Genomic DNA, 27,105 nt, shown 5'->3' on the forward strand with positions numbered 1-27,105 from the left:
AAGATAAAATTATCTGATGTGTAGCCCACAGCACTGCCTCAAGGGAAATATTCTCAATTCTTTAATATGCCACAAACTTCTTTGAGAAGTTTTTGGGTATTTTTTTTTAATATATCTTTTTTATTGATTTCAGAGAGGAAGGGAGAGGGAGAGGGAGAGAGAGAGAGAAACATCAGTGATGAGGGAGAATCATTGATTGGCTGCCTCCAGCATGCCCCCCACTGGGGATCGAGCCCATAACCCAGGCATGTGCACTGACCAGGAATCAAACTGTGACCTCCTGGTTCATAGGTCGATGCTCAACCACTGAGCCACACCAGCCAAGCTCTTTGAGGTGTTTTGAAAGCTACGGACTCTTCTGAGAAGCCACAAACACAAAACAGTTTTCTATCATTTCCAGGTGTTTGTGGAACCGAACCCAGGGATCCTGGACACCAGGTTGAAGGCCTGTGTTCTAGCCCAGGAGCAAGTGCACTGAGGAGCTAAGAGTCATGACTGACAGCAGAACCAGTCCCTGCCTCTGCTTAAAGGCAGAGGAAGAAGGGGGGGGGGGGGGGGGGGCGGGGGGCGGGTCGTCTCAGCCAGAGGTAAGTTACACCTTGGGCCACAGCTGGCCATCTTTGAGATGGGGCCAGATTGTCAGGACTTGGGTGATGCTACTGCCACCTAGTGGGAGAGACCAGGGAGGCAACTAAAATCCTATGTTAGCCAGGAGAGGCCCCAACAATAAGGAACTGTCTGCCACAAAATGCCAACAGCGCTCAGGCTGCCAAACCCCGTCATAAAGGGGTGAAAGAGAAAGACAGAAAAACAGGTGCTTAGCAGTGTGTTCTGCAAAGTCACGCTGGACTCTCCCTGGAGTGTGGTGAGGCCACCGAAGGGAACGCCTGGGTGGGCTCTTACAAACCCGTCTCTGGTGACTGCTGTCCTTGGAGGCTCCCCAGCTTGGCATGTGCCACTGACTTCCATACGCCGAACCCCAACCGTTCGCTCATCCTGCCAAACTCCTACCTGACCCAACTTGAACCAAATTGCCAAGAGAGTGGCGGCCACTAAGGATAAAAAGCTTCCACTTGCTGCAATTCACAGGAAAGGCCACTCCTTTCCAGCAACTACTATGTTCAAACGGAAGTGCACTTAGCAATCCTACATTGTCCTGGCTCTGGGAGACCTTGTATCAGACATGGTACTTCTCACGCCTCAGTTTCCATTTCCATCGCTTGAGTCATCATCTCTACCACACCGGGAGAGGCTGCCTAGAAAAGAGGTTGGGAGCCTGGGTTCCAGAGCCAAAATGATGGCTCAAAGGCCACGTCTGCCACTCGCTGGCTGTGTGCCCTCTGTCGCTCTGTTCAGCTTCTCTGGGCCTCAGTCTCTCCATCTGTGAAATGGGAATAATGTCGCCTACTTCATGGAGTTCTGAGAATTAAAGAAACGTTACATGTAAAGTGCTTACATTATGCTGGGACCGTTGGCTGTCGCCATCATCATCATCATCATCATCTGTATGTAGGGAGAATGTGAGATTTAGAAGAACTTGCATAAAATAGAATAAGATTTTTTTATTAGCTATTTGCCATCCAAATGGCAAGGTACCCACTTTTAAGTACATGTGTTTTTAAATTTGAATCAAACATATGTTTGCTAATTATCCTCTCCTGTGTTTGCAGAGAGCTAGCTCAGATGTCAATATTATTTTAGAAGTACTGCTCCCGCTGTTCACTCTAAACTGAGGGGAGACGGAAATTAAAAGTTTCCGTTAAAATGCCAAAGTGGCAAAACAACACGACGGTATTTGTTCAGAAAGGTCTGGAGAAATAAAAGGGACTCCCAAGCTTGTCTTAACTGATTCAGTGGTGTACTCTTCAGACTGTTTCCATCGCCCCTGGCAGCGACAGCAGAACATCCAAACGCCTTCACCAAACGTGCCGCCATCTGGCCCAGCCGACCTGCAGCACGACCACCTCGCCCACTGGCCTCCGTCTGAGCCAGTTTCCTGCCAAACCCCGGAACAGTTCGTTCACCCTCTCTCTGCTACCGCCGTTGACCCACAGGCCCAACGCACCCATATCGCCACCTTCTTAAGATTGCTCTGCCTCCCTGGCAAGTGCCCCCGATGCCCTGAAGAAGACTCAGAGCCCTCCACCTCCTTCTTCAGCACCTCCAACAGCATCTTCTCCTCCTTTGAATTCCCTTCAACTTTGATTCACACCTCGAAGGTGCTTCTAAACCAGTGACCCTAATGACGCTGCACAGGACAGTGGAGACAGACGTCTCCCTGTGAGCTGGGAAGTGACAGAACGGGGAAGCATCCGAAATCGATTCTGAGTTTGTAATCCAGGGCTGTGAGTGAGCAATTCCCTCTGGTTTAATCAATGGTTGAATCACACTGCCCATTTCAGAAACCAAGTACACAAGCCCCATCCCCTCAAAATCAGACACAGTCCAAGTCAAATTTTGCTGGCAGCTTCAGAGTCGTGGAACCAGAGGCTCGGCGGGCTTAGGAAAATCATCGACTTTTCAGTGATCTGCATGGTCATGATTGGCAGGCCTTGGATCTTCATGACTCAAAGTAAAAGATTAGCACCTGGGCTGTCTCCCCTCGCCGCTTCCACTGTCGGCTGGATCTTGTCAAGCCTGCATCATTACCCACGCGGTCTTTCATCCCCGCTGCTGCTTAGCTTAAATATGAGTTGTTCTGCAAGATCACTGGTAATTCACATAAAATATAGTCTTGTTACTTTTCTTTTCTTTAAGAGAAGCATGATAATTGCAAACTGCAACAAACGAAGCTGAAAATAACTCCCCAGGCAATTGTGCATTAGGAATTAGATTAAAATGAGCCCAATTTATTTTTAAATGACCTGGTAATTTGTAGGAAAGACTCGAGCTGCTTAAATTTTCATCAGTGGAAAACTGGGAAGCTCACGAAAACCAGTCGTTGGTCACTGGGGTGAGAGAATGGACCCTCATCCCAGAAGCCAGAGAGGCAGTGCTGACGGACGGACTGGTTAAAGATGTGTGTTCAAACAGCAACAGGAGAGGAGGAGAAAAAATTAACAGGAGTTAAATCTTTTTTTAAAAATCGAAAATAAAGCAAGTTCAATGTCAGCTCACAATTGTAAGTGCCAAAATCTGTGCTTGGAACTAATTTTCCAAGTAAAACTAATTAGGATTTGAAATGAAAGCCCTAGAGATTTGGGGCTTTGAGGCTCCTTGGCTGCTGGCACTTGTGGCGTGAAGGATTCGGTTCTCAGCTCAGGACTGAGGGGGGTGACATCAAACCTCCCCCACACGCACTGCCGCCTGGGAATGTGGTTAGGGCATGGAGCCCGAGCCACGCGTCTCTGCACGGCCTCTCATCCCCCTCCTCACCGCAGCGGCTGCTTCAAGATGTTTGGGGCGACTCCCATGCGGCACCCATAAAAACATACTAGTATTTCTGCTTATCCTCTTCCTCTTAACGACTCACCTACAGGCCACGGTGATGATGTTGCTTATGCATTTAAGGCAAATGACAGAATGTGATGTGCTCTGACACAAAATACTCTAAAAATCATTAATTATCCAAATTAGTTTGCCCCCTCCTTGGGTGGACACCATCACAATTCTCCTAATCTACAAAATGCATGATGTGTAACATGTATTCTGGTATAAATGTAAAAATCTTTCAAACGAGCCCTCTACTAGCACTGCTCTGTAATTCAAGATCTATTAAGTCTCTTCTATATATTTTATTGATTTTTTTTTTTTACAGAGAGGAAGTGAGAGGGATAGAGAGTTAGAAACATCGATGAGAGAGAAACATCGATCAGCTGCCTCCTGCACACCTCCTACTGGGGATGTGCCCGCAACCAAGGTACATGGCCTTGACTGGAATCGAACCTGGGACCCTTCAGTCCGCAGGCCAACACTCTACCCACTGAGCTAAACTGGTTAGGGCTAAGTCTCTTCTTGATATATATGACTAATTCCCTCCCTCCCCCCTTTTTTTTTAACACATTCTGGACCAGTAGTTTTATTGCTAGCTTTACCCAGTGGCCAGATAAGTTTCTATTGAACTAGTACAAAAAAAGGTTTTACATAAATGGTAAAGGCATGCTTTAAAATTAAATACCCATTGCATTTTGAAGTTATTTATTACATGTTCTTACAAGCTAATATCTTTTTAAAGTATGATACTTTGTAAAAACACTGTGTCATATGAAGCGAGAATTCGCATGATCCGCCCACAATGTTAATATCAACCATTTCTCCCTGGATTAAATTACTACGTAGAGAGAGAGAGAGAGATGGATGGATGCAAATATTCAAATATACACATGTAGATGTAGACATACACATATTTCATACATCCAAAATCAAAAGAAACAGTTGGATTGGTCATTGATACATCACACAAGTCTTTGAATCAACCGCTTGAGGAAGAAAGATATGAATATACATAATTATTTTTAAAAGAAAGAAAAATAAAGCTTCCATAGTGGTTTATCTTATCCTGAAACTACACAGTACCAAAAACTTTAATTTACTGGTGCCAACAATATGCCAGGCTCCAGCGAGGCAGAGAGAAGTTTGAAAGATGAGCACCACACTGTGCCAGCTGTCTTCTGCTCGCTTCTGCTCTCTCCTCCTGAAACACTTGCTGTCCTTAGCCTTGCTCCCCATCTGAGAGAGGCCAACATATTTGCGTTGCATCACTAAACTCTGGTCAGTGCTGCCTGGCCTGGGAGGTTGCTCTAGGGCAGAGGTCGGCAAACTCATTAGTCAACAGAGCCAAATATCAACAGTACAACGATTGAAATTTCTTTTGAGAGCCAAATTTTTTAAACTTAAACTATATAGGTAGGTACATTGTTATTAACTTAATTAGGGTACTCCTAAGGCTTAGGAAGAGACACACTCAAGGGGCCAAAGAGCCGCGTGTGGCTCGCGAGCCGCAGTTTGCTGACTACGGCTCTAGTGTCACTGGCCCTCTTGAGGCTGCTGCTAGCACAGCTCTCTTCTCTCTGGTTCTGGAAATCTCTCTATTCCCTCATTTCTCCATTCCAGCGCCTGTGACAGCTTCACTGTGGGGCCCCAGGTTCCCTCAGTATCTCTTGTGGTTTCCTTATGCTTTCCCCAAACCTCTGCAATTAGGTTTCTCTGTAAATAAACTCCCATCAAACTATCCTCATCTAAGCCTGCCATCTGCTTCCTCCTACAACCTGACGGCCACAGGTGACATTCCTCCCTTCCCAACCTTCCCAATCTGGTCAAAGAAAAGTTTCCATACAACTCTAGCAGCTGCTCCACGAAGTAAGTGCAAAGACAGGCATGGTCAAGAGGAGGGAGAGGTCACTTTAACTATGATCTAAAAGGTTAAGATCTAAGAGGTTTTATGAAGCCCATGGCATTCAAGATGGACGTTTGAGACCAACAGGAAGACTGGTGGAGACAGGGCAATCACACAAGGTGAAGGAAGGATTCAGACAGGCCAGTGAGCCGGGACAAGTGGAATAGGGAAACTGAGGCAGACAGCTGAACAAACTGGCAGAGCAATTTTCAGCAGATACAGAAGGCCACGTCCTAGAAATAACATCTAGGCCTCAGTGGTATTTCAGCTCCAGGCCCAGAAAAGCAGCAAAACCAGGTGGGCGACACCGGGACCAGCTGCGATGACTGATGACCCCCTGCCCTGACACTGACCAATCAGTGAAGACCATGACCCTGGAGGAGCACACCTAGAAAACTGATGAATATTCTGCTAAAACCCTCCCCTGAGAACTCCCCTAAGATTCCTGCCTGCAAGAAAGAGATAAAAGCCCGGCCAGTGTCGCTCAGTGGTTGGGTGTCAACCTATGAACCAGGAGGTCACCGTTTGATTCCCGGTGAGGGCACATGCCCGGGTTTTGGGATCGATCCCCGGTAGGGGCCGTGCAGGAGGCAGCCGGTTCAATTATTCTCTTTCATCATTGATGTTTCTATCTCTCTCTCCCTCTCCCTTCCTCTCTGATATCAATAAAAATATACAGTATTAGAAAAAAAGAAAAATTTAAACTATGTGGATGGGCCAAGTTTTCCCAAACCTTACTCAAGTACTATGAGTGGACCCCAACATGAATTTATACAAGATGGGCAAGTGATCATGAATTTCTATGTCTATCATGATACAAAGCGTTTTTGAAAATATGTTTGTCTTTTAAAAAATTGGAATATTTGTCGAAGAAGATATAAGTATTATAGCAACGAGGAGGAGATGTGGTAAAGAGACTGAAGTTTGGAAGCGGGAGTGAACGGCACAGTGACACAAATACTTACAAAATTATCTTTCAAAAAAATAAAACTCCATTTGGAATAAGGAAAAGGGGTCTAATCATCAGGTTTGGTGATGCTAATGCCTCAGATTCAGCAGAGGAGAAAGCCAAGTTTACATGCAGGCTGGAATTCTGAAACGCAGGTACCCAGGAGCTCCAGATACAATCTATTCCTAAAGCCTCCACAGATTAAATGCAAAACACTGCCAACTTCTAGTATCATGACAACTTCCGAAGATCTTTCACGTTGTTCCCCTCAAATGCTGTACAACCTTGGAAAAGTTCATAACCTCTCTAGACACATCAATGCCTTCATCTGTAAAAAATGGGCTAACACCACAAATGGGATTATTGCATGGGTTAAATGATATTTTCTTGGAAATATCTGATACATGTTATGTGAAGAATAAATGTCTCTTCCCTCTTTTATAACACTAGGATTTCAATCAGAGGAGAATGTAGTATTAACTAGACACCCACACACCATGCGGGAAGTTGCTCATTCTGGCTACATCTGAGAAGTACCAGATGCTCCACTGTAGGAATTAGGGCTCCTGGTCCCAAATAGTAGGAAAGAGCCCAAGTTAACTAAACAAAACAAAGGAGTTTATGATAAGCCTGATGAGGGGCTCAAGAAGGAGCTGAACCCATGGCCAGGAAAGCGTTCACTCTCTCAAAATCTGATCTCTGCATACCTGCTTCCTTTTTTCTCTTTCTTTCTCAGAAGTCAAACGTCTTTTTCTCCAGTCTTGGTATACACTTTATTGGTTCAAACACTCAGAGAAACTGAATCTCTCCCCTTGTTTCAAATCCAAATTTCCAGGGAAGAATTCTGATTAGCTCAGCTTGAGTGTTGGGCCCAATGGGTTGAATTAATTGCTTGCAATAGGAAGAGATTATGTGCCAGTGGCTGCAAGACAACCCACGCTGTGGGGTAAAGTGTCTGTTAAGAGGGTGCTGGTTTCTACTATAATTTATGCAGATTCAAAATCACCCAACATAGGTATCCTATTGCTCAAGAATTCTTGTTGCCTTTGCCATAGTCAGGTTCCTATAAAAAAAACTATATAATTTTTTAAAAATATATTGTTATTGATTTCAGAGAGGAAGGGAGAGGGAGAGAGAGAGATAGAAACATCAATGATGAGAATCATTGATTGGCTGCCTCCTGCATGTCCCTTGCAACCTGGGCACATGCCCTGACCAGGAATCGAACCTGGGGCCCTTGAGTCCACAGGCCAATACTCTATCCACTGAGCCAAACTGGCTAGGGCCTATAAATAACTATTTTAAAAATCAGAGCTAGTATTTAACAATGTAACAGTAAGTCATAATCCTATATAATAAAGAGGTAATATGCAAATTAACCCTCACATCCTCACAAGATGGCTGCCTATGACTAGGCCGGCAGGGGGTTAGTGAGGGATGACCAAATGACTGAACAAGCAGGCTGCATGGGGTGACCAGGCTGGCAAGTGGGTTAGTGAGGGACGACCAAATGACTGAACAACAGGCTGCATGAGGCGACCAGGCCAGCAGGGGGGTTAGTGAGGGGTGACCAGGCTGGCAGGGGGGCAGTTAGGGGCAACCAGGCAGGCAGGCAAGCGATTAAGAGCGAGTGGTCCTTGCCGAAACCGGTTTGGCTCAGTGGATAGAGCGTCCGCCTGCGGACTCAAGGGTCCCGGGTTCGATTCCGGTCAAGGGCATGTACCTGGGTTGCGGGCACATCCCCAGTGGGAGATGTGCAGGAGGCGGCTGGTCGATGTTTCTCTCTCATCGATGTTTCTAGCTCTCTATCTCTCTCCCTTCCTCTCTGTAAAAAATCAATAAAATATATTTTTAAAAAAAGAGCGAGTGGTCCAGGATTGTGAGAAGGATGTCCAACTACCGGTTTAGGCCTGATCCCTAAACCGGAAGTTGGACATCCCCCAAGGGGTCCCTGATTGGAGAGGGTGCAGGCTGGGCTAAGGGGACCCCTCCCTGCACGAATTTCATACACCAGGCCTCTAGTAGTATTATATCCTTTGAATCAGTAATTTCTGCCAAGAAAATTTAGTATAAGGAAATAATTCATTGGGAGGAAAACAAATAGGCAGATGCTTCTCTAATATTTCCTTACTGATAACAAACAAGGCTTAGTAAATCACAAACCATAGAGAATCATTAATTAAATTATGGAATGGCCCTAATCGGTTTGGCTCAGTGGATAGAGCGTCAGCCTTCGGACTCAAGGGTCCCAGGTTCGATTCCGATCAAGGGCATGTACCTTGGTTGCGGGCACATCCCCAGTAGGGAGTGTGCAGGAGGCAGCTGATCGATGTTTCTAACTCTCTATCCCTCTCCCTTCCTCTCTGTAAAAAATCAATAAAATATATTTTTTAAAAAATAAATAAATAAAAATAAATTATGGAATGTTGGTTTTAATGGAATACTATATAGTCATTAAAAAATGACCATAATCAAGACAAAGACAATGCTTTTGGTAAAAAGCATAATTTTATGTCTCGCTTTTGTTTTCAGTTAACAATGACCAACCATATAAGCCACTTCACATACTTTTGAAACTAAAATGCTTTGTGATTTTTAAAAATAAAATTTTAAATATGAATTCATAACATATATAAATATGAAATATTTATATTATAATATAAAAGAGACATTGTTAAGAGAATGGAATTAAAGGATGTTTCCAATTGTTACAAAATTTGATCAATATCAGTAAAAGTGATAACAACCCCTTTGAACCAGGTACTATACTGTGTGTTCTATGTAAATTAGTTAATATAATCCTTAGCAATTCTGTAAGATTAGTATTAAAATTGCCATTTACAGTCGAGAACTGAAGGTTTGGACAACTCAAGCAAATTGCCAGAATGATGCAACTTCAAAACCATAAAGCCATGATTAGACTCTAAGTCTAGATGATTTCATAGCTGGTCATTACTTTCCAAAACTGTGCTTTAACACTATGTGTGTGTGCATGTGTGTGTGCATGAGCACATGTGTGTATGTGTTTAACAACATGAGTAAAAAAGTTCAGAGTCAAATGCAAGGTAGATCTAATTTCCATTGACAGCCAGCTGAAAACAGGAAGAATGAAACAAACACCGCTTGCCAGCATTTCCTGGGGGAGGGTCAAAGGGTCAGGCATCCAAAATAGCCTAGTTAGCAACGTTTATTAGCTCCCAAACCCTCAATATATTAATGTATTAGTTTACAAATAAACCTCCACCAAAACCATTAAGCTGACAGTAGAATTCTTAGTATAATTTATATTTGCTGAGATAGTAATGCATCTTTTTCTATCATGATTTTCCCCCAGGCAAAATGAAGCAAGTACAACACATTTTAAAGGCATCCTACAGATCAAATCACTCAGAGACAAGATATAATTAGTCTTATGATAATATGCATTTAATTAAATTAGGGAGGAACAATTAAATGACAAAAAAGATAAAAACAGCAAAAATTAACATGCTGTTGACATTAACATGTCAAAAGAATAATGTGATTATGGATGCAAATATTTAAATTGATAGAATTCTCACAAAGAATAAAAATGTGCTGCCGCAAGCATCCCGGCTATGGAAGAGTCAGAAAATCTTTTTTAAGTTGCCGAAATGGGAAAACGATGTGTTCCCCATAGTTTCTGTGCAGCATTTTACAAGACAAATCAAGAAGAAAATATCTATAATCTGAACCAAGGAAGATATTCTTGGTTTATATTTTTCCCATAAAAGCTCCATCTTTTTTGCATTTTTGAGATCTGATGCTCTTGAATAACAGATTTGATATTCTCCGCTACAGTTTTAGCACAATAAAATCGCAGTTTCTCACACTAGATGAGTAAATGTCTACAGAGGACAATTTTGCCAATCATCACCAAAGCCAGTTTATGCTGCCAACTGCTGAGGAGTGCTAATGAGTTAAGTTTATAGAGGCCTAATAGCACAGAGACCAAACATCAATCATGAAGTGACATGACATTCAGGCAGAAGTGGAATGAACCAAGGAGACTGAAAAATTTTAGCACCTTTTGCTTATAAATCAAGGTTCTGAATTATCCTCTCAAGGGAAGCATCTTGACCAGGCCAACACTGACATAAAGGGTTTTATTTGGCTTTTTTTGTTGTTCCAACTAAGTGCTCTAAAATAACTCTGACATCTTCTTGCTTATTGTTGGATGGCCCATTGAGAGGAACTCAGCAACACACACACACACATACACACAACACACATAGGAAATTTCAGAAGGATAAATAGGGACTTAAGAGAAAAGTCAGAGATGCTTTTATAGAGCAAGGGTCTTAATAATACTATTAACAAAATAACAATAGTGGTGGTGGTGGTGGTGGTAGTAGTAGTAATAGTAGTAGTAGTAGTAACAGCAGCAATATTCCTTAGAGACTTTCCCTAAGCATCTTTTTCCCAATGAAGTATAGCGTTGGGTGGTGGGAATTAGATATGATCTAAAGGAAATAGTATTAAAACAAGAGACATAATCAACCCCCCGCTCCAAAAAAAAGTGATTCTGGTTAAAAATTAAAAGGTGGAAAAATATACCAGAAGAATGCAAACAAAGAGAAAGCAAAGCTTCCGGGTGTAATACCAAAAAGGGGAAATATAACACATAAACACACAAATACGGACTATATAGCAGCAACATTCCTAAGGTAGATATTGTATAATATGAAACATAATAAAACACATACCAGAAATAGCAGAACTTAATTAACCTCTATAGTCAATGAATGACATCAAGTAGTCAAAAAATATAAGAAAGAGAATAGAACACTTTAATCAAAAACTAATTAAGTAGATGTATTTGATAAATATTTAGTGCTAATTCCTAAAAATAGAAAATTGCCTTTATTTTCAAATACTAATATAATAAACATTAAAACTGACTATATATGTCACAGAAGACATCTTGTTAAATTCTGAATAATAGAATAAAACAAGCAGTATTTTTAACTCACTATATAGTAAAAGTAAAAATTAGTAACAGAAAATAATATGTTTCATTCACTTAAAAATTAAATAAATTGCTCTTAAACAACTTTGTCAAAGAGGAGATGCAAACTAAGGTTACTCAATTTCTCCAAAAAAAAGAAAAGAATACAGCTAAAGGAGTACACAGAGGAAAATGCAAAGCCGTAAGTATATTTATCATTAAGAAATAGAGAATGCAAAATTATACATCAAACAAATGGCTAAAAAAATTAATATATAAAGAAAGAAGGAAATAACAAACATTAAAAGCCAGGTTAATTATATAAACAGAAAACAACAAAATCAATAAATGCATTCCAAAGCATCCCAAAAGGTTGTTCTTGAAAAATAAAACAAACCAACAGACTCATAGATGGAGGGCAGGCAGCTGAGCGGGGGATAAGGTTGGAGAAGAGTCTATGCAGATTGTACTTTAATTATACCAACTTAATACCTAGTTTTAAAAATTATATTTTTTAAATGTAGGTAGCGGCATTATAAATTATACAACCACGATAATGATCAAGATAAACTAGGTATGTCACAGTACCTAACCCTGTATTTCAGTGGCTTCTCCTAACAAGTTTATTCCTCCCCCCACATTCCATGACCATTATGAGTCAGTTACCTGGGGTCTCTCTTCTACATGGTTCTTCCTCCAGCATCTAGCTTGATAGAGCGACATCGCCAGTCCCCAGGCAGAGGATGATCTCTCACTGGCCATTAAATGTTTCATCGCAGAAATGATACATCTCACTTCAGCTCACAACCCATTGGCTAGAACTCGTCATGTGGCCCCACACAAAGCAAGAGAGGGCTTCAAAGAGAGTGTAGGACCATCCATCGGTGAGCTGCAGTAATGACTACCCATGACCATTTGGAGAACAACTTCACAATGTGTTTGAAAAATAAATGCCATTTCACAGGTCCATAGATTTTGACCTGGTAATTCTATTTCTGGGAACCTAGTCTAAGGAAATATCTCTGTTAATAAATAAAATAAATGGGTAGAAATTTTCACCCATGGACATAACACTAACCAAGATTTAGAGAACCATTCCTTGTCCCTTCCTGAGGTAGCTATATGTCCCCAATTACCATCCCTCCTCCCCAACCCCCAACCCCCACCCCCCAAAAAGTCATAAATGATCTGTGAACAACAACAAAAAAAGAAAGCCCACATGCAAATACAGTGGTTTGCTTTTAATGGCTGGAGCACTGATCAGCCCTTTTATAAACTCCAATAGTGAGATTCAAGTTGAAAATTCTCTGAAGTGAAGTAATCTAAGATGTTTATATTAAAGGTTTCGTCTCCAGCCCTGGGCTAGGTGCTATGCCGTAATTTTAACACAGGTTCATTTCCATTTCAGTAGCAACAAATGTCTTCATTTCGCCAGGTCTTCACTAGCAATGAAAAGTAGATAATTACAGCAGATGAAAAGATATTTAAGATAAAAAGGAGCCTAATCTCACTATAATTATAGGAGGATATATATATTTCTTCTAACAGAAAGGTCATTTAGCTCATCTGAGGCAAAGTTGTACTTACTATGATTTCTAAAACCAATATAATGGTTTTAAGTACTGAGACCCTGGAGTCAGACAGGCCCAAGTTTGAATCCTAGTTTTGCTTTTTGCTAGTTGTGTGAGCTTAGACAAAATACCTAATATCTCCAGATTTCTGTCTCCTTGCCTAGAAAAAAAAATACAAGTGCTATTTGTACACATCTCATAATGGTATAAAGATTCAATGAGAAAGTGCATGCCTAGCATTTATCGATGAGACACATGATTATTGCTGAGTAAATGTTGTTACACCTTCTATTTGTGTGTCTTTATTCTTTACTAGGTACTTCCAGGCACATCATCTCCATCCCAGTATTTAATCCTGAGAACATTTACATAAGATAGAATGATAAATACATTTAAAGGAAAATATGGCAAAGTCAAGGAGAGCTGACAAGGGTGCCACAGACAGATCAGCGGTGGGAACTACTACATTCAGTTGTGGGGAAGTTGGCAAATATTCATGGAGGAGGTAGGGTTTCCATGGTAAAGGCTGTTAGTGAGCAGAAAGATGATTTTGAGTGGGAAGGTGATTATTACAACGGACCCACAAAAGTGCATTCACACGCATGTTCAGGAGTAGTGAGAAATCAGACTAGAAAGACTGGGGGAGCGGGCGTCGGCAGTTGCTTGCGAAAGCCTTGAATGCCGGGACAGAAAGCCAGGTTTGACTTGGTAGATCTGCGTGGGAAAGTCCTTAAGCAAACTGAAGCTAAGTTTGACTGTTTATTCCAACAGCATTCCAAAGCAAGAAGAATAAAACACGGAAAGGTGATGGGGGGAAATGAGTGCGTGATGTGAATGTACATGAAAGAAAGTGTGTTTGGTAAAAGGAGGGAACAATAAGCCCGGACTAGAGAAAGAGAATTCTTCCTGGAGAACAGGCTGATACATGATGATGAGAGCTACCACTCAATGAGCAGGGCCATATATCAGACTCTGTGCTGGGCGCTGTAAATCCACTTCTAATGATCCATGTCATCTCCTCTATTTAATAAGCAATGAAAAGATGAATGAATGGAGCTAAAGACATTGCCTCAAACTATTCATCCAAGAGAGCAAAACAATATATAAAACTGAACGATATTTCAAATATTTCATTATATCCCAAACTGACTGAAAAGGTTTTCCTTTAAAAGTTGATGAAATGAATTCTAAAGGATTTTTTTTTTTCATTTTGCCGTGAAAATTTTATGATGATACTGAGGCTCAGAGAAGTTAAATGATTAACCCGAAATCTCCCAGCGGGGCAAGGGTGGAGTCAGAACTGAAATTCAACTCAGACTGTGCTGGTCCCATTGCCCCTCACTTATCATAGGAGTGAAGAGTGAATTGAACATACAAAGGTTCCTTGGATCTGTTACAACAGCACAGAAATCCACATCCCTTGCTTGTTTGGACCTAACTCCATGGCCTTATGTCTGCTCCATCAGGCTATAACCTTCTTGAGGGGAGCAATGCATCTCTACACAGTACACCAAATCTGTTGATTCATATTTATTCATTTACTTATTCCACAGGTATTTACTGACTGCGTCCAGTGTGTCAGGCCCTATGCTAGACACTAATGTGAAAAAGATAAAATAGCCCGGCCCATGTGGCTCAGGGATTGAGTGTCAACCTATGAACCAAGAGGTCACTGGTTCTATTCCTATCAAGGCACATGCCCAGGTTGTGGGCTTGATCCCTAGCAGGGGGCATGCAGGAGGTAGCGGATCAATGATGTTTCTCTCTCATCGATGTTTCTATCTCTCTATCCTTCTCCGTTTCTCTCTAAAATTAATAAAAACGTATTTTTAAAAGATACAATAATAGGACTCAAAAGAATGCAAAAATGATGATCATTGTTGTGGCTAGATTATAGGTTTGTGGGCATCTATAATAATAAAAGGGTAATACGCTAATTAGACCAGATGTCCTTCCGGACGTCATTCCAGACAAAGCTGGGGCTGGAGGGAAGCCCGGGTCTCGGGTGCCTGCGGGCGGCCAGAGGGAAGCCAGCCTGGGTCCCGGGTGCCAGTGCCGGCAGCCGGGGGAAGGAAGGCCTACTCTTGCACAAATTTCATGCATCGGGGAAGCAAGATGGCGGCGATATAGGCAGACGTGTCCCAGGTCTTGTCCCGGAGCAAACGGAGTAAGCAGCTGAAACTAATAACACCCACCCCGAATTGGCAAATTTACTCAGCTGGTGAGACGGCTTGCAGCCTGGAAGGGCAGACCTCCCCTGGAAAGGTTAAAAACCAGGGATCTGGGCAGGAAAGTTTGCCAGACCTGAGCCCAGAGGGTCGGAGGGAGACCGCATGGCAGACAGCCGCGTCTCTTGGGACAGACACAGACCCTGACCAGGGTAAGGAGTTCCGCGGGTTTGCTGGCGCCAGGAGATTTGAGATTTGGATTTTGTGATTGCGGAGAACTGAGACTAAAGGGGGCATCCTGAGGAACTGATCAGACCATGCAGTGCCCATAAGAGAGGAGCGTTTCCCGGACCATGCAGTGCTGGTAAGAGGAGCGTTTCCCAGACCGCAGAGCCAAGCAACAGCAGCCCCCTGATCACCCCAGCCTCCTGATCACCACAGCCTCCTGATCACCACACCCTCTGTCTGTGGAACAGCAACTGTACGTGAAGCCTCCCCCAACCAGCCAGAAGAGCCAACACAGCTGTGAACAACACCCACCAGAGGAGCTGCTGCCAACTGGAAAGCAGCTGCTACCGCAACCGTCTGAGCAGCAACCACAACCCAAGGAGCCCCTGCCACCCAGGGAGCAGCCACTGAACATCTCAACATCTACATATGTCAGCGAGATCAAACATGGGTAGGCAAAGAAACCCCCAAAGGAAAGAAAAGGAGGACTCGCCAGAAAAGCAGCTAAGTGAGACAGAGATATGCAACATGACGGAAAAAGAATTCAGAATAAGGTTCCTAGAGTACATGCACCACATGTTCAAGAAGCAAGAAGAAACAGATGAAAAACTCAACTACTTATGCAAGAAGCTAGAAGAAACAGATGAAAAAATCAACAACTTAAGTAAGTCCCAAGAAGAAATGAAGAGTGACATAGCTTCAATAAAAAACTCCATTGAAAGTATCAACAGTAGACTGGGAGAAGCGGAGGACCGAATTAGTGAATTAGAAGACAAGGAAGCAAAACACACTCAAACTGTACGGCAAATGGAGAAAAAAATTAAAAGACAGGAGGAGAGCCTAAGGGAGCTTTGGGACAACATGAAACGAAACAACATACGAATAATAGGGGTGCCAGAACAACAGAAAGATGAACATGGATTAGAAAACCTATTCGAAGAAATAATATCAGAAAACTTCCCTGAGGTGGGGAAGAAAAAAGTCACACAAGCCCAGAGAGTCCCAAACAAGGTGAACCCGAAAAGACCCACACCAAGACACATCATAATTACCATGGCAAATGTTCAGGATAAAGAGAGAATCTTACAGGCTGCAAGAGAGAGACGGAAAGTAACATACAAGGGATCTCCCATTAGATTATCAAATGATTTCTCAACAGAAACACATCAGGCCAGAAAAGAATGGACGGAAATCTACAAAGTGATGCAAAGCAAAGGACTGAATCCAAGAATACTCTATCCAGCAAGGCTATCATTCAAAATTGAAGGGGAAATAAGAAGCTTCACAGACAAAAAAGGGCTAAGGGAGTTTATCACCACCAAGCCAGCCATGCAAGAAATGCTAAAGGGACTGGTGTAAAAAGAAGAAATATCAAGCTTAGAAAGAAAACAGCCACACACACACACAAAAAAAGAAATGGCTACAAACAAATACCTTTCAATAATAACTTTAAATGTAAATGGACTAAATGCTCCAACCAAAAGACATCGAGTGGCTGAATGGATAAAAAAACATGACCCATACATCTGCTGTCTACAAGAGACCCACCTCATTAGAAGGGACTCACACAGACTGAAAGTGAAGGGATGGAAAAATATCTTTCACGCAAATGGAAAGGAAAAGAAAGCTGGGGTAGCAATACTTATATCTGACAAAATACATCTCAAAGTGAAGGCCATAACCAGAGATAAGGAAGGCCACTTCATAATACTAAAGGGATCAATACAACAAGACGATATAACCCTGGTAAACATATATGCACCCAATGCAGGAGCACCCACATACGTAAGAAAACTTCTGGAAGATATCAGGGGAGAGATCGACAACAATACAATCATAGTAGGGGACTTTAATACACCACTGACATCACTGGATAAATCCGCTAGACAAAAACTCAGCAAAGAAACAGCAATCCTAAATGACTCACTAGATCAGATGGACTTAATTGACATCTTCAGAACACTTCACCCCACAGCTGCGGAATATACATTCCTCTCAGGTGCTCATGGGACATATTCAAAAATAGACCACATATTGGGTCACAAGCAAAGTCTCCACAAATTCAAGAAGATTGAAATCATAAAAAGCTTCTTCGCAGACCACGATGGCATAATGTTAGAAATAAACTACAATAAAAACAACCCAAAATACTCAAACACTTGGAAGATGAATAGCATGTTATTAAATATTGATTGGGTTACCGATGACATCAAAGAAGAAATTAAAAACATCCTGGACACTAATGACAATGAAAACACAACAATCCAAAACCTCTGGGACACAATGAAAGCAGTCCTGAGAGGGAAGTTTATAGCTCTACAGGCCTATCTCAAAAAACAAGAAAAAATGGTAGTCAATCATCTAACTCTACAACTCAAAGAATTAGAAAGAGAGCAACAAGAAAACCCCAGAGTGAGCAGAAGGAAGGAGATAATAAAGATTAGAGCAGAAATCAATGAAATAGAGACCAAAAAAACAATACAGAAAATCAATGAAACCAAGAGCTGGTTCTTTGAAAGGATAAACAAGATTGACAAACCCCTAGCCAGGCTCACCAAGAAGCAAAGAGAGAGGTCCCAAATAAACCAAATCAGAAATGATAGAGGCGAAATAACAACAGACCCCACAGAAATACAAATGATTGTTAAACAATACTACGGGCAACTCTACTCCAACAAACTGGACAACCTGGAGGAAATGGACAAATTCCTAGAAAAATACAACATTACAAAACTCAATCAGGAAGAATCTAAAAACCTCAATAGGCCAATAACTATGGAAGAAATTGAAGCAGTCATCAGAAAGCTTCCAGCAAACAAAAGCCCAGGGCCAGACGGCTTCACAGGGGAGTTCTACCAAACATTCAAGGAAGAACTAAAACCTACCCTCCTCAGACTACTACAAAAAATTCAAGAGGAAGGAACACTTCCAAGCTCATTCTATGAAGCCAGCATCACCCTAATACCAAAACCAGGTAAAGACATCACAATGAAAGAGAATTACAGGCCAATATCCCTCATGAACATAGATGCCAAAATCCTCAACAAAATCTTAGCAAATCGGATCCAGCAGTACATCAGAAGGATCATACACCATGACCAAGTAGGATTCATCCCAGAGATGCAAGGATGGTACAACATCCGTAAATCAATAAATGTGATACATCACATAAACAAATTGAAAGAAAAAAACCACATGGTCATATCAATTGATGCAGAAAAAGCATTCGACAAAATCCAACACCCATTTTTGATAAAAACTCTCAGAAAGGTGGGAATAGAAGGATCATACCTCAACATAATAAAAGCCATATATGACAGGCCCACAGCCAACATCATACTCAATGGACAAAAACTAACACCATTTCCCCTAAGAACAGGAACAAGACAGGGATGCCCACTCTCACCACTCCTGTTCAACATAGTACTGGAAGTATTAGCCATTGCAATTAGGCAAGAAGAAGGAATAAAAGGCATCCAAATTGGAAAAGAGGAAGTAAAACTGTCCTTATTTGCAGATGACATGATATTATACATACAAAACCCTAGAGACTCCATCAAAAAGCTACTAGACTTAATACATGAATTTGGCAATGTAGCAGGATACAAAATTAACCCCAAGAAATCTGAGGCATTTCTATACACCAATAGTGAACTTTCAGAAAGGGAGATCAGAAAAACAATCCCATTTACCATCGCACCAAAAAAATTAAGATACCTAGGAATAAACTTAACTAAAGAGGTTAAAGACCTCTACTCAGAAAACTACAGGACGTTGAAAAAAGAGATAGAGGAAGACATAAACAGATGGAAGAACATACCATGTTCTTGGATTGGTAGAATCAACATCATTAAAATGTCCATACTACCCAAAGCAATCTATACATTCAACGCACTTCCCATTAAAATACCAATGGCCTTCTTCAAAGATCTAGAACGAACTCTCCAAAAATTCATCTGGAATAAAAAAAGACCCCGAATAGCTGCAACGATCCTGAGAAAGAACAAAGTAGGTGGGATCTCAATGCCAGATATCAAGCTGTATTACAAAGCCACTGTTCTCAAAACTGCCTGGTACTGGCACAAGAACAGACATATAGATCAGTGGAATAGAATAGAGAGTCCAGAAATTAGCCCGAACCAATATGCTCAATTAATTTTTGACAAAGGAGGCATGAACATACAATGGAGCCAAGATAGTCTCTTCAATAAATGGTGTTGGGAAAATTGGACAGACATATGCAAGAAAATGAAACTAGACCACCAACTTACACCATACACAAGAATAAACTCAAAATGGATAAAGGACTTAAATGTACGACAGGAAACCATAAAAATTCTAGAAGAATACAAAGGCAACAAAATCTCAGACATATGCCAAAACAATTTCTTCGCTGATACAGCTCCTAGGGCAGTTGAAACTAAAGAGAAAATGAACAAATGGGACTACATCAAAATAAAAAGCTTCTGCACAGCAAAAGAAACCATCAACAAAACAACAAGAAAACCCACCTCGTGGGAAAACATATTTGCCAACGTCATATCTGATAAGGGCTTAATCTCCAAAATTTATAGGGAACTCATACAACTTAACAAAAAGAAGATAAACAATCCAATCAAAAAATGGGCAAAGGATCTAAATAGACACCTTTCAAAAGAAGACATTCAGAAAGCCAAGAGACATATGAAAACATGCTCAAAGTCACTAATCATCCGAGAGATGCAAATCAAAACAACAATGAGGTACCATCTCACACCTGTCAGAATGGCCATCATCAACAAATCAACAAACGACAAGTGCTGGAGAGGATGTGGAGAAAAAGGAACACTTGTGCACTGCTGGTGGGAATGCAGACTGGTGCAGCCACTATGGAAGGCAGTATGGAGGTTCCTCAAAAAATTGGAAATGGAACTCCCATTTGACCCTGTGATCCCACTTCTAGGAATATATCCCAAGAAACCAGAAACACCAATCAGAAAGGATATATGCACCCAGATGTTCATAGCAGCACAATTCACCATAGCTAAGAGCTGGAAACAGCCTAAGTGCCCATCAGTAGATGAATGGATTAGAAAACTGTGGTACATCTACACGATGGAATACTATGCTGCTGTTAAAAAGAAGGAACTCCTACCATTTGCAACATCATGGATGGAACTGGAGAGCATTATGCTAAGTGAAACAAGCCAGTCAATGAAGGAAAAATACCACATGATCTCACTCATTCATGGATAATAAAGACCATTACAAACTTTTGAACAATAATAGATACAGAGGCAGAGCTGCCTCAAACTGATTGTGAAACTGCAGTGGGAAGGCCAGAGAGAGTTGGGGGGCAGGAGGGAGGGGAGTAAGAGATCAACCGAAGGACTTGTATGCATGCATATAAGCATAACTAATGGACATAAGACACTGGGGGGTAAGGGAGGGTAGGGGTTTGTCAAGGGCGGGGGGGGGGGGGAAGGATACTTATGTAATACCCTTTGTAATACTTTAAGCGAAAAAAAAAAAAAAAAAAAAAAAAAAAAAAAAAAAAATTTCATGCATCGGGCCTCTAGTTTGTTATACTATCCTATCAGTTTTATGTACATATAAAGACTTCTGTAATAGAAAGTATTAAATAAAAATATTCTACTGGGAATATTCTTGCCAAAGTTATCAATGAGGTCCTTGTTGCTGACATAATGAATACAACTCTGCCCCATTTTCTTTGACAGCTGTTTCCTTGAACAAAATACATGACTGAGGACTAGTCAGAGGTAGGAGGAAGCAGCAGAGCATTGGTTAAGGCACCCACACCCTCTCCTGTTTGCCTTCTGCCTCTCTAGCCGCTGTTTCTCAGTCACCTTCCCACGTCTCTCCTTTTTTTCCCCTCCTTTAAATGCCAGCATTATGCATGTCTTCATTCATACCCTTGTTTTTTATCTCAATTGACTCATTCTTTCTCAATGTTCTCATCACCTCTCCAAACTTCCTATATTATCCATATGCTGAAATCTTCCCGATCAATATTACCAGAACAGATCTATCCCAGAACATCAGATAGGGTTCCAATTGCCAATGGGGTATATAGTTTTGAATATTCCATTGGTACCTTCAAGCCAAAATATCGGAATTACTCTTGAAGACCTGAACACACGTTCATACCTCCCCTGTCCCACCTACCTTTGCCTTGGTAATTTGTACTCATCTGCTATAAAGTCTATTCAAATGTCAAGCACACGAACACATTTCCTGACCAGGTTTTATTTATATTGTGTCCTCTCTCAAAGCACAGAAGCTTCCTGTGCTTCTTTAATAGCATTTCCCAAAGTCCTAATTACTTGTGTGAGTCTTGAGCATCTGTCCCCACCAGCTGGTGTGCTCCATGCGGGCAAGCACCATCCCCATTATGCTCAGCAGTGGGTTCCAGCATCCAGCTGAGTGCCCTGCGTAGAGTTTGGTTCCGTAAATATTTATGAAATAATGAATAACTTGACAAAGATGGAGATTTTCAAAATAGTCACAATATCATCAACCTGAAAAGCCTGAGTTATGGAATAATGCCTGTTAGAGGACAGGTGGGGGAGGGGGGTGGGCGGCGGGACGGGGGGAAGAAACATGAAATGGCCTAAAACTTTCTGCAAATGAAAGAAAAACCTTGACAATCCATATGCCTTAGAACTCGGAAGACAAATCCATTCTTGTGCTTTATCTTTCTGGAGGCTGGAGGCATTTGCATAAAAATGAATTCACAATGAGAAAGCAGCTCTGCCATCAGTCATTAAATGAGAAGCTGAGCCCTAATAAAGAAGTTTCAGAAATTATCATAAACCAAACAGGGGGCTGATGTTCCTTAACAAAAGGATTTGGTGCCAGACAATCCCAGAAAAATCCAGGCCGGTTTTAACCATCACAAAAGAAGTACTGCACGCTTGCCTCACGGGTTGGCAGCCTGCGGAGTACTCAGTGATCAAACTTCAGTGACTTGAGAAGGGGGTTTAATCAGAGCAGCGGTGCTCAGCCTCAGCCTGCTGCAGAGGTCCCAGCAGACTTTGAACCCATCCACAGAGTTTCTGATTCAGGGGAACCTGGAAGACAATTTTTATTTCTATCAAGTTCCTAGGTAACATGGACGCTGCATCCTGGTTTGGAGGTCAGACTTCGAGGAGCAATAACTAAGACATTGGACTATATAGCAGGAACCCTTTGATGCAGGGAGAGGTGGAGGGCTGAATGTAGCCTTCCCATCTTCTCTCATTCTACCATTTACTCCCCCATATCTAATATATTCCACCTCTTGGCAATCTACTCACACCCTGAAGTAAAGAAAGCAGGTAAAATAAGTAGATGAGTGAATAAAAAAGCTGTGGTGCCCTGGCTGGTTTGGCTCAGTGGATAAGTGTCGGCCTGCGGACTGAAGGGTCCCGGGTTTGATTCCTGTCAAGGGCACATGCTCGGGTTGCAGGCTCGGTCCCCCAGTAGGGGGCATGCAGGAGGCAGCTGGTCAATGATTCTCTCTCATCACTGATGTTTCTATCTCTCCCTCTTCCTTCCTCTCTGAAATCAATAAAAATATATTTTTAAAAAGCTGTGTTACAGCCCTGGCCGGTTTGGCTCAGTGGATAGAGCGTCAGCCTGCGGACTCCAGGGTCCCAGGTTCGAGTCTGGTCAAGGGCATGTACCTTGGTTGCGGGCACATCCCCAGTAGGGAGTGTGCAGGAGGCAGCTGATCGATGTTTCTAACTCTCTTTCCCTCTCCCTTCCTCTCTGAAAAAAAATCAATAAAGTATGTTTAAAAAAAAAAGCTGTGTTACATATACACAATGGACTACTACTAGGCCATACAAAAGAAGGAAATCTTACTTTCTGCAACAGCATAGATGAACCTGCTCAGTATTATGCTAAATGAAATTAGCCAGTCAGAAAAAGACAAGTACCATATGATTTTACGTATGTGTGGAATCTAATGAACAAAATAAACTAACAAAATAGAAACAGACTCAGAGAACAGACTTACTGCTGTCAGAGGGGAGGGGGTTGGGGGACTTGGTGAAAAAGGTGAAGGGATTAAGCAAAACAAAACAAAAAAGCTCATAGAAACAGACAATAGTATGGTGATTACCAGAGAGAAAGGGAGGTGATGGTCGGGGAGGGGAGTAGAAGATGGTAAAGTAAGGAAAACTGGTGATAGAAGGAGACTTGACTTGGGGTGGTAAACACACAATACAGTATACAGATGATGTATTATAGAAGTGTACATTTGGAAACTATATAATTTTATTAACTAATGTCACCATAATAAATTCAATTTAAAAAATGTTCTGAGCAATTGCCACATACATAGAATTATCATACACTCTTCCAAGGTCATTGCTTTGATGGATAGATTTGGTCTATTTGTTTTAAAAAAATCAATAGCAAGCTGATCACATTATATTATAACTAGAGGCCCGGTGCACGGATTCATGCACTGGTGGGGTCCTCACCCTGGCCTGTGCCCTCTCACAATCCGGGACCCCACCAGTGCACAATCGGGGCCAGTGTGGGAGGGCTCCAGAGCATGTCCAGCCCATCTTGCTCAGTCCCGATTAGCCAATCGGGGCCGGGGAGGTACTGTGGGAGGTTGGTCGTCTGGGGAGTGACCATGGGAGGGCTCCAAGGTGTGTCCAGCCTGTCTCGCCCAGTCCCAATCAGCCAGACCCCAGCAGCAAGCTAACCTACTGGTTGGAGTGTCTTCTCCCTGGTGATCAGTGCGCATCATAGCTACCAAACGGTCGAATGGTCAAACAGTCACTTAGGCTTTTATATATATAGATCATATTTCATATGATCATTTGTCATATGTTCATTTCTGTAATTAAAAGCCAAACTTTGGATAAAAGAGAAGAGGAAAGCAAATAAACGAACTGTAACCTCCTTAAAAGCTGCTTCCATAATCACACCCTCTCATCTGGACAAGAACCTTCCAAGTCCACAGGGGGCCAGCAAGAAACCATCCAAAAGGAACCTGATTTTTAGCATACCTTTTTAAAAATAACAAAAGTAGTTCCACATATTGAGTATTTTCCATACCCTGGAGGTATAGAGAATCCATCCCCATTCTTCACAAATTCTGCATATGCAAATTAGCCTGCTCGCCAACCTTTATTTGTAACTCCAAAATCAATACTCATGGAACCTTTGCAGCCATTCCCAGACATGTGCAGAGCAGAGAAACTCGTGAGGTGCCTGAAGTCAAACAAGGTGACGCTCTGCCTTCTTTCAGCTCTCATGTGTACACAGTGTCCTTTTCACAGTTTATTGACCACCACGTCTCTTGCATTTTTTTTTTTTTTTTTTTTTTTGGTGATTTCACAGCTTAAAATGGCCCAAGCATAGTGCTGACATGCTCTCTAGTGTCCCCAAGTGAAGAAAGGCTGTGATGCGCTTGTGGAAAACATGCATGTGTTAGATGAGCTTTGTTCAGGCGTGAGTGATAGTGCTGTTGACCATGATTTCAATGTTAATGAGTCAATAATATATGTTAAATAAGGTGGCTTTAAGTAGAAACAGACATAAACAAGGTTATGCATACTTTGGTTAACAGAAATGTCATGATCTAAGGCTCACGGGAACTTAACCCTGCATTTCCCCTGGGAGCCTTCTGTTCAGTATTTGCCAATTCAGTATTTGCAGTGATTATATAAACCATAACTACAATGAATAATGAGGACCCACTATATTTATCACACACTGGAGGTATATTGTTTCACTTCTAGTTTACAAATAAGAAGGTTGTGGCTTAAAGATATTAGAACACATGGCAAGGAAGTTGCAGTGTCTGGATTCTAGCCAACTCCAAAGCCATGTTCAACCAGGCTATCCCACCACACACTAGCACAAAGGGGTTGCACATCATAACAGATGGATTCTGGGTTCAAATCCAGGCTCAGCCCTAACTTGACCACGAGCAATTATCTCCCTACACCTGAGTTTCCTTGTCCATAAAATGGAGATATTCATAATGCACGAAGGAGTTCATATATGTAATGTACTTAGAACAGAGCCTAAGTTAATTTCAAAATGAATGGTCTATAGAATCAAGATCAGACCTTACAGTTGGACCTGGAAAAAAAAAAATCAACCAAGTAGGTAAGGAAATACCATCCCAGCTACCACATCAGGCCCTGGGGTCCAGGAGATTTACGTTCCCGGGTATTGTGTCTCCACACAGATGGCGACCTCAGTGGCAAAGTTGTAGTTCTTTGCACATGACAGTGCCTCATCTCTCATGCAGAGCCTGGCAGGAAGCGCTCCATGCACGGATTAACGAGCTCATTCTCTCCATAATAACCAGGCTTGAGATCATCCTATTTCTCAATGCTTTTAAATTGATGGCTTTGTAATGTCACTAAGAAAATATAAGTTCCTAGGCCCTTTCTAGGTGCAGAAGAAGGTTTATTGCCATCTTCCAGAAAACAAACCATGTTGTAAGGTACTGACTGCCATGTCATTTGGTTCTAAATAATACTGAGAGGTACTCACTTGAAAGCAGAGGTTTGGATTTTTTTCTCTCCTGCTCTCTGGAATATAGTAATATTGCCCTCAGTATTGTAGGGTTATTTAACAGATATAATTAAATGGCACATTGAAAGAGCTTAGCACAGTGCCTAGCCAGTACTGGCCCAAGATACAGTGGCATCCTGTACAGGCTAGTTAATCGGTGTTTCTTCAAATAATTTCTTTAAATATTATGTGACGTTTATTTAGAGGAGATGCTAAATGCTGCATTGGAGAAGGATGGGAAAGAGGACCCTGCTGGCCAATCCTTCCTCTTGCAAGGAACTCAACTTCAGCATCAGGCTCACTCTAGAGCTGGGCTAATCAACATCAGCACTGCTGACAATTGGGGAAGGATTGTGGGGGAGAGAAGGGGCTGTCTTGTCCATAATAGAATGTACAGTGATGTCCCTGGCCTCTACCCACTGGAGACCAGTAGCATCCCCCACCAGTTGGAACAATCAAAAATGCTCCCAGACATGCCAAACGTCCCCTGGGGTGGAGGTAAATTAGCTCCTCTAGTTGAGAATCACTGCTCCTGAGAGCCAGGAAGGTTTTTACCATCTGATAAGCACTGATAAGACCATGCTGGTGTCTGCTGACAGCTGAACCCTTTGTTCTGCATCCAAGCCATATCATCTGTCCACTAGTTCTACTTTCAGCCCCATGAAGATGAACAAGCCACTCTGGCACCACCTCCCATCATGGGGAAGTGATGCATACGGCAGGACATATGTATGTAAATGATCCAAGTGACGCAGCATATATGACACTCACTGTGGGGGAGGGGGAGTCTCTTCTCACATCTCACTTCGGGGGATGTTTCCATGTCTCTCATGGAAGGGCACATGGGCACATCCTTGCCGGTCGGTAAAGTTGCTGTGTCTGGCATAGAAAAAGTGTGATGCATAACACCTCTCATTTTTATTACTAATATAAAAATGTACCCCATATATACTATTTTTTAGCCTGACGCTTTCAATTCTCAAGTTTGTTTGTTTAAGCCAAATCCATCCACATAAAGAGAAGCCAAGGAAATATCATTTTTAATCTCTTTTCCACGAAAGAGCTCTGGGTGACAGCCTCGCTTTGCCTCTCGGTGAGCCCTTACGTTTCCCTCCTGCTCTGTGCCATTGCAAATGCATGCTGCATCGCACTTCAGACCTATCCTGGGTGCTGATTTTCCCCACAGACACAGACGGGGCCCAAGGATGTTGGAAGTACCACCCGCTGCCTCTGCAAGCGCTTTGGAGCATCATTTCAGATGTAGCTCGGGGCGGCAGGAACCTAAAAGCATCAATACCTCCACCGTAAATAACAGCAAGCAGGGGCCATATGGCTTAACAGTTGCAGTGTGGTTACATATC

The sequence above is a fragment of the Myotis yumanensis genome, unplaced genomic scaffold (genome assembly GCF_028538775.1).
Source record: "Myotis yumanensis isolate MYYU_CA2020_CCGP unplaced genomic scaffold, mMyoYum1.0.hap1 SCAF_14, whole genome shotgun sequence".
Taxonomy (NCBI): domain Eukaryota; kingdom Metazoa; phylum Chordata; class Mammalia; order Chiroptera; family Vespertilionidae; genus Myotis; species Myotis yumanensis.